Source organism: Triticum aestivum, chromosome 5D (genome assembly GCF_018294505.1).
Source record: "Triticum aestivum cultivar Chinese Spring chromosome 5D, IWGSC CS RefSeq v2.1, whole genome shotgun sequence".
NCBI classification, from domain to species: domain Eukaryota; kingdom Viridiplantae; phylum Streptophyta; class Magnoliopsida; order Poales; family Poaceae; genus Triticum; species Triticum aestivum.
In genome coordinates this window covers 292,567,357-292,576,858 of record NC_057808.1, presented here as the reverse complement: position 1 = coordinate 292,576,858, position 9,502 = coordinate 292,567,357, and the positions used below count along the sequence as shown (strand labels likewise).

Here is a 9,502-nt window from a genome sequence, read left to right as displayed (position 1 = left end):
CGGATCTTACTCTGGTTGATCTACGAGGTTCAGTAATAACTTGATCTGAAGTTTCATGATCATCATCATTAACTTCCTCACTAATTGGTGTAGGTGTCTCAGAAACTGGTTTCTGTGATGAACTACTTTCCAATAAGGGAGCAGGTATAGTTACCTCATCAAGTTCTACTTTCCTCCCACTCACTTCTTTCGAGAGAAACTCCTTCTCTAGAAAATTTCCGAATTTAGCAACAAAAGTTTTGCCTTCGGATCTGTGATAGAAGGTATACCCAACAGTCTCCTTTGGGTATCCTATGAAGACACATTTCTCCGATTTGGGTTCGAGCTTATCAGGTTGAAGTTTCTTCACATAAGCATCGCAGCCCCAAACTTTAAGAAACGACAACTTTGGTTTCTTGCCAAACCACAGTTCATAAGGCGTCGTCTCAACGGATTTTGATGGTGCCCTATTTAACGTGAATGCAGCCGTCTCTAAAGCATAACCCCAAAACGATAGCGGTAAATCAGTAAGAGACATCATAGATCGCACCATATCTAGTAAAGTGCGATTACGACGTTCGGACACACCATTACGCTGTGGTGTTCCGGGTGGCGTGAGTTGCGAAACTATTCCGCATTGTTTCAAATGTAGACCAAACTCGTAACTCAAATATTCTCCTCCACGATCTGATCGTAGAAACTTTATTTTCTTGTTACGATGATTTTCAACTTCACTCTGAAATTCTTTGAACTTTTCAAATGTTTCAGACTTATGTTTCATTAAGTAGATATACCCATATCTGCTTAAATCATCTGTGAAGGTGAGAAAATAACGATATCCGCCACGAGCTTCAACATTCATCGGACCACATACATCTGTATGTATGATTTCCAACAAATCTGTTGCTCTCTCCATAGTTCCGGAGAACGGTGTTTTAGTCATCTTGCCCATGAGGCACGGTTCGCAAGTACCAAGTGATTCATAATCAAGTGGTTCCAAAAGTCCATCAGTATGGAGTTTCTTCATGCGCTTTACACCGATATGACCTAAACGGCAGTGCCACAAATAAGTTGCACTATCATTATCAACTCTGCATCTTTTGGTTTCAATATTATGAATATGTGTATCAGTAATATCGAGATTCAACAAAAATAGACCACTCTTCAAGGGTGCATGACATTAAAAGATATTACTCATATAAATAGAACAACCATTATTCTCTGATTTAAATGAATAACCGTCTCGCATCAAACAAGATCCAGATATAATGTTCATGCTCAACGCTGGCACCAAATAACAATTATTTAGGTCTAAAACTAATCCCGAAGGTAGATGTAGAGGTAGCGTGCCGACCGCGATCACATCGACTTTGGAACCATTTCCCACGCGCATCGTCACCTCGTCCTTAGCCAATCTTCGCTTAATCCGTAGCCCCTGTTTCGAGTTGCAAATATTAGCAACAGAACCAGTATCAAATACCCAGGTGCTACTGCGAGCATTAGTAAGGTACACATCAATAACACGTACATCACATATACCTTTGTTCACCTTGCCATCCTTCTTATCCGCCAAATACTTTGGGCAGTTCCGCTTCCAGTGACCAGTTTGCTTGCAGTAGAAGCACTCAGTTTCAGGCTTAGGTCCAGACTTGGGTTTCTTCTCCTGAGCAGCAACTTGTTTGCTGTTCTTCTTGAAGTTCCCTTTCTTCTTCCCTTTACCCTTTTTCTTGGAAACTGGTGGTCTTATTGACCATCAACACTTGATGCTCCTTTTTGATTTCTACCTCCGCAGCCTTTAGCATTGCGAAGAGGTCGGGAATTGTCTTACTCATCCCTTGCATATTATAGTTCATCACGAAGCTCTTGTAGCTTGGTGGCAGTGATTGAAGAATTCTGTCAATAACGCTATCATCCGGAAGATTAACTCCCAGTTGAATCAAGTGATTGTTATACCCAGACATTTTGAGTATATGCTCACTGACAGAACTATTCTCTTCCATCTTGCAGCTGAAGAACTTATTGGAGACTTCAAATCTCTCAATTCAGGCATTTGCTTGAAATATTAACTTCAACTCCTGGAACATCTCATATGCTCCATGACGTTCAAAGCGTCGTTGAAGACCCGGTTCTAAGCCGTAAAGCATGGCACACTGAACTATCGAGTAGTCATCAGCTTTGCTTTGCCAGACGTTCATAACATCTGGTGTTGCTCCTGCAGCAGGCCTGGCACCCAGCGGTGCTTTCAGGACGTAATTCTTCTGTGTAGCAATGAGGATAATCCTCAAGATACGGACCCAGTCCGTGTAATTGCTACCATCATCTTTCAACTTTGCTTTCTCAAGAAACGCATTAAAATTCAACGGAACAACAGCAAGAGCCATCTATCTACAATTAACATAGACAAGCAAAATACTATCAGGTACTAAGTTCATGATAAATTCAAGTTTAATTAATCATATTACTTAAGAACTCCCACTTAGATAGACATCCCTCTAATCCTCTAAGTGATCACGTGATCCATATCAACTAAACCATGTCCGATCATCACGTGAGATGGAGTAGTTTCAATGGTGAACATCACTATGTTGATCATATCTACTATATGATTAACGCTCGACCTTTCGGTCTCCGTGTTCCGAGGCCATATCTGTTATATGCTAGGCTCGTCAAGTTTAACCTGAGTATTCCGCGTGTGCAACTGTTTTGCACCCGTTGTATTTGAACGTAGAGCCTATCACACCCGATCATCACGTGGTGTCTCAGCACGAAGAACTTTCGCAACGGTGCATACTCAGGGAGAACACTTATACTTTGATAATTTAGTGAAGGATCATCTTATAATGCTACCGTCAAACAAAGCAAGATAAGATGCATAAAGGATTAACATCACATGCAATCAATATAAGTGATATGATATGGCCATCATCATCTTGTGCTTGTGATCTCCATCTCCGAAGCACCGTGCTTGTGATCTCCATCTCCGAAGCACCGTCATGATCACCATCGTCACCGGCGCGACACCTTGATCTCCATCGTAGCATCGTTGTCGTCTCGCCACCTTATTGCTTTTACGACTATCGCTACCGCTTAGGGATAAAGTAAAACTATTACATGGCGATTGCATCTCATACAATAAAGCGACAACCATATGGCTCCTGCCAGTTGCCGATAACTCGGTTACAAAACATGATCATCTCATACAACACATTATATCACATCATGTCTTGACCATATCACATCACAACATGCCCTGCAAAAACAAGTTAGACGTCCTCTACTTTGTTGTTGCATGTTTTACGTGGCTGCTACGGGCTTAGCAAGAACCGTTGTTACCTACGCATCAAAACCACAATGATAGTTTGTCAAGTTGGTGCTGTTTTAACCTTCGCAAGGACCGGGCGTAGCCACACTCGGTTCAACTAAAGTGAGAGAGACAGACACCCACCGGTCACCTTTAAGCAACGAGTGCTTGCAACGGTGAAACCAGTCTCGCGTAAGCGTACGCGTAATGTCGGTCCGGGCCGCTTCATCTCACAATACCGCTGAACCAAAGTATGACATGCTGGTAAGCAGTATGACTTATATCGCCCACAACTCACTTGTGTTCTACTCGTGCATAGCATCAACGCATAAAACCAGGCTCGGATGCCACTGTTGGGGAACGTAGTAATTTCAAAAAATTTCCTACGCACACGCAAGATCATGGTGATGCATAGCAACGAGAGGGGAGAGTGTTGTCCACGTACCCTCGTAGACCGACAGCGGAAGCGTTATCACAACGCGGTTGATGTCGTCGTACGTCTTCACGATCCGACCGATCATGTACCGAACGTACGGCACCTCCGAGTTCTACACACGTTCAGCTCGATGACGTCCCTCGAACTCCGATCCAGTCGAGTGTTGAGGGAGAGTTTTGTCAGCACGACGGCGTGGTGACGATGATGATGTTCCACCGACGCAGGGCTTCGCCTAAGCTCCTCAACGGTATTATCGAGGTGTAATATGGTGGAGGGGGGCACCGCACACGGCTAAGAGATCTCAAGGATCAATTGTTGTGTCTCTGGGGTGCCCCCCTGCCCCCGTATATAAAGGAGCAAGGGGGAGGCAGCCGACCAAGGGGAGAGGTGCGCCATAGGGGGGAGTCCTACTCCCACCGGGAGTAGGACTCCTCCTTTCCTTGTGGGAGTAGGAGAAGGGAAGGGGGAAGGAGAAAGAAGGAAGGGTGCGCCCCCCTTCCCTAGTCCAATTCGGACCAGACCATGAGGAGGGGTGTGGCCACCTTTTGAGGCCTTTCTCTCCTTTCCCGTATGGCCCATTAAGGCCCAATACGAATTCCCGTAACTCTCCGGTACTCCGAAAAATACCCGAATCACTCGGAACCTTTCCGAAGTCCGAATATAGTCGTCCAATATATCGATTTTTACGTCTCGACCATTTCGAGACTCCTCGTCATATCTCCAATCTCATCCGGGACTCCGAACTCCTTCGGTACATCAAAACTCAATAAAACTGTCATCGTAACGTTAAGCGTGCGGACCCTACGGGTTCGAGAACTATGTAGACATGACCGAGACAAGTCTCCGGTCAATAACCAATAGCGGGACCTGGATGCCCATATTGGCTCCCACATATTCTACGAAGATCTTTATCGGTCAGACCGCATAACAACATACGTTGTTCCCTTTGTCACCGGTATGTTACTTGCCCGAGATTTGATCGTCGGTATCTCGATACCTAGTTCAATCTCGTTACCGGCAAGTCTCTTTACTCGTTCCGTAACACATGATCCCGCAACTAACTCATTAGTCACAATGCTTGCAAGGCTTATAGTGATGTGCATTACCGAGTGGGCCCAGAGATATCCTCTCCGACAATTGGAGTGACAAATCCTAATCTCGAAATACGCCAACCCAACAAGTACCTTTGGAGACACCTGTAGAGCACCTTTATAATCACCCATTTACGTTGTGACGTTTGGTAGCACACAAAGTGTTCCTCCGGTAAACGGGAGTTGCATAATCTCATAGTCATAGGAACATGTATAAGTCATGAAGAAAGCAATAGCAACATACTAAACGATCGAGTGCTAAGCTAACGGAATGGGTCAAGTCAATCACGTCATTCTCCTAATGAGGTGATCTTGTTAATCAAATGACAACTTATGTCTATGGCTAGGAAACATAACCATCTTTGATTAACGAGCTAGTCAAGTAGAGGCATACTAGTGACACTCTGTTTGTCTATATATTCACACATGTATTATGTTTCCGGTTAATACAATTCTAGCATGAATAATAAACATTTATCATGATACAAGGAAATAAATAATACTTTATTATTGCCTCTAGGGCATATTTCCTTCAGTATCCGCGGTGTAGTTCTGCACCTTGTGGGAGGTAGTGGGGTCTCCCTCCTATAGTATGCCGACGACACCATCATCATGGTGGAAGGCTCTGAGGCCGATATCACGAACCTACAATTCCTCCTCCTCTGCTTTCAACAAATGTCGGGTCTCAGAATTAACTTTGACAAGAGCGAAGTGATGGTGATGGGCTACTACCCCACCGAGCACGAGAGTATTGCTAACCGGCTTAATTGTCAGCTGGGTTCCTTCCCCATGACCTACCTGGGCATACCCATTAGCGACTCTAGGTTGTCTGTGGCGGATATACGACTAACAGTAACAAAGCTCCAACACCGTATCGAGCCCTGGCAGGGTAGATGGTTGTCCAAGGCGGCTCGGACGGTTCTCATCAACTCCTCACTGTCCAGCCTACTCCTGTTCATCATGAGCTTCTGCAGCCTCCACGGGACCCTTCATCTTGAGATCGCTATTCCAGGCAAGATTCTTCTAGGCAGGGGAGGGTGACAAGTAGAAATACCATATGGTCCATTGGGCTTACATTTGCAAACCACGTGACCAGGGCGGGCTCGTGATCATGTCTTCCAAACGCATGAACATTGCCCTGCTGACTTGATGATTGTGGCGGCTTGCAAATGGGGAGGGTGGTCTTTGCCTTGACATCATTCGGAACAAATATATACGGTGTCAATCGCTCGACTTTTGTTAGAGGTCCGGCGGATCGCAGTTCTGGCAATCCGTCATCCAATTGCTTCCAGTTCTTCGCATCGGCACCTCCTCTCAGTTGGACCCGGCGCCTCCACCCTATTCTAGTTTGACAGGTGGGCCGAGGATCTCCCATTTTCCGACCGATTCCCAGATTTGTTCTCCATCACGGTGGAACCTAGGATCCCCGTGGAGGTGGCCCTTATTGACTTAGGGCGCTTCACTTTCCGGCGGCCATTTGGGCCCCCGGATCTTGCTGCCTGGCACAAGCTCCTTGAGTGTGCCGCTCTCCAGGAGCCAGATGTGGATCATGCAAGCGATCGCGTATCTTGGCACCTGGAGCCTTCGGGTAGTTTCTTCACTAAATCCCTATACTAGGCCATTGCGCCCACACCTGGACCTGAGCCCCTAGTGGTTATTTAGGCGATCAGATTGCCACTGAAGATTAGGATCTTCCTTTGGCAATGGATCCGGGGGCGGGTCCCCTTAGGTGTGAAGGTTCTCAAGCGGAATGCCTCGGGGGGTGGGATTTGCCCCTTATGTGGGACGAAGGAGGACTCGAATCACATCTTCTCACATGCATGTCCACTCAATTCCTTTGGAGTTGCTTTCGCGAGGTGGTCGGTGGGTGCTGGTGCAATAACAAGTTCCCCGACCTCTTCGCGGAAATCCAGGCATCCCCCAGCATGCCCGCCGCATTAGGTGGTTGGGGATTAGGGTCCTCATGTGGACACTGTGGACGGTCCGCAATAAACTAGTGATCCAGCGTGTGCCTCTTCGACGTGCTACTGACGCAGTTTTCAAAATGTGTGGTTACTTGCAGCTCTGGCGGCCGCTTAGCCGCCTTCAGGATCGAGACGCCATCGATACCATCATTGTTGATCTTTAGCCAATGGCTCTCCGCTTGGCGCCGCCGCTTCCTCCTCCACCCCCCAAGCCGGATTGCTTCTTCGATGGCTGTCCGCCGTCTTTGTTCTGTTTTTTCTTCAGGGCTTGTTGAGTTGTGTCGTCAGCAGAACCCTCTCGTACTATGTTGTGTATTACATTTGCGTATGTGCGATGTGAATTTTTGTAGTACCATGTGAATCTGGTGGTTTGCTTGATGTATAAAGCTAGGCGAAAGCCTTTTTGAAAAGAAAAAAGTCAAAGTCGGTGGCGACACACACAAGCTCACCGATAGATACGTGTCGCGCCCGCGCCCGTCAATGGCGGCAACGAGTGCAGGAGCGGAGAGCAGCGAGCATGGCGAGCGAATGGGATAGCCCATCGAGCAGCCTATGGGGCGCCCTGGGGCAAGCCTCCACCATGGCGCGGCTGGTGGGCATCGACGCGCTCGGGGTGGTCTCCATGGTCGTGCAGGCCGCCCTGGTGGCGCGCCGCCACCGGGATGCCTGCGTGCGGCTCGCGCAGCACGTGGAGCTCGTCGGCGGCCTGCTCGGGGAGCTGGAGCTCGAGGACCTGATGCGACGGGAGGCCACCAGGCGGCCGCTGCAGCAGCTCGGCAGCGCTCTGCGACGGTGCTACGCTTTCGTGACCGCGTGCCAGGACTGCGGCTACCTCCGCTGCCTGCTCCTGGGAGCCCGGATGGCCGACGAGCTCCGCGCCGCACAGCACGAGATCGACATGTTCATCCGCCTCATCCCGCTCATCGCCCTCGTCGACAATTCTACTGCAGATAGTCACCGTGTCAAGGTTAGTAGTATCAAAATTGGGGCAATCACTAATTTGATTTCAGAGCTGATATCAAAACTGAAACCTCATTGGTTGAGGAAAATTACTGATTTCAGAGTGATTTTACTTAAATTTGGTTGAACTGATCTATTCAAGTGACTGCGTCTGAATTGGGATCCAATTGCAGATTGTTAATTGCCGTTAAACAATTCGATATGAATTTCACTTCTTCTTCGGTACAACCCCTGGACACATCAACGGTCCAGATAATCCTATACCCCTTCACCTGAAAACTTAAAAAAGTGTAGGATGGTCATTCCCCCTCCCCCAGCCCCGCCCCCGCGACGTACCCGCGCGGCCCGGCGACGTACGTGCTCCCATGGCTTCAGACGGTGTTTTTTTTTTCACTGGGGCGACGTACGTACGTGTACGCGCGTCGGATGGCGTTTTTTTACACTGAGGCGACGTACGTACGCGTACGCGCGTCGGTGGTCATAGTGCGTCGGTGGTCAAACGCGACGGTTGGTCAATCCGCGACGCGTCGCCCGGTGAAAACGCGTCGTGGCGCGTGGACTGCGGCCCCGCCACCCCGCCCCGTCCGTCCCATCGACTGCCGCCTCGCCGCCCCATCTCGTCCGTCCCATCGACTGCCACCCCACCGCCCTCGACTGCCGCCCGCCGCCTGCCGCCCCGTCGCATCCCGTGGGCATCAATGCCGTCCACCGACCCGCCCGTCGCATTTACTCCCTGTCCGCCCACTGCCCCGCCGTCTGCCCTATAAAAAGCACCTCGTCCGCCCGTCGCCGCTCACACCACTTCTTCCCCCGACCCCTCATCACGTCCACCTCCCAAAAGCCCGCCGGCGAGATGTCTTTCCACCGCGGCAGCAGCACCGGCACCGGCGGCGACGACGGCCCGAGCGCGTGGCCGTCGAGCCTGAACACGCCGGTGACAGAGGAGCTATTCCGGTTTGGGCTCCTCGTGTCGCCGGGTTGCCGTCTTCCGCATGACTGGAAGCTCGACAAAGATGGCTACTCGACGCGCGGGCCCGGCGCCACCGCAGAGGAGAAGCGGACCGGCGACCGCTGCAACATCGCCAATCGGCACGAGTTCTAGGACGGCAAGGACTACGCCACCGTCATCGGCGCGTTCTGGCTGGCGGAGTCCGGTGTCACGCCCGACCTCAATGGCGACCGCCGCCGCCTACTTGTCCCGCGCCCCCGTCGAGAAACACGCGGTCGTCGGGCCCATCCACCACCTGCGCTGGCACCCGCCGATCCCCCCGTCCCGCCGGTGGTGGAACTGCCGCCAGAGCAGGTTGTTCTTCGGGAGGACGGCGATCCCGATGATACGCCGGGCTACCTCGTCGCACTGCGAGCGTCGGCGGTTGCAGCGGAGGCTGCTGCGAGGGAGGCCACCGAGCAGGCGGCAACGATCCAGGCGGTGGCGGCGATTTCGCCAATGGTCCCGCAGGCAGAGGCGGCGGAGGCCTCGGAGGAAGACGAGATCGACTGGGACCGCTTAGGCCGGAGCAGCGACGACGACGGCGGTGGTGACGGCGTGGAGGTCATCGATCTCGCGGCTAGCGACGGCGAGGACGAGTAGTAGTTGTTTTCAAAAAAAATATTCTAAGTACGAACTATGTATGAACTCGTTTAGGTTTGGATGAACTCGTTTAAGTTTGGATAAACTATGTAAACTATCTCTATGTTCAATGTAGTTTGTTTGAATGCAGTTTGTTTGAATGTTGTTTCAACGTCTCTTCAAAACTTGTTCAAAAAGTTA

General features: G+C 50.0%; 1 pseudogene; it reads left to right on the top strand.

Moving 5' to 3' along the window:
* The first annotated feature begins 7,288 nt into the window (after positions 1-7,288).
* Positions 7,289-9,502, top strand: part of LOC123124700 (putative cysteine-rich receptor-like protein kinase 20) — an 83,139-nt pseudogene continuing 80,925 nt past the window's right edge.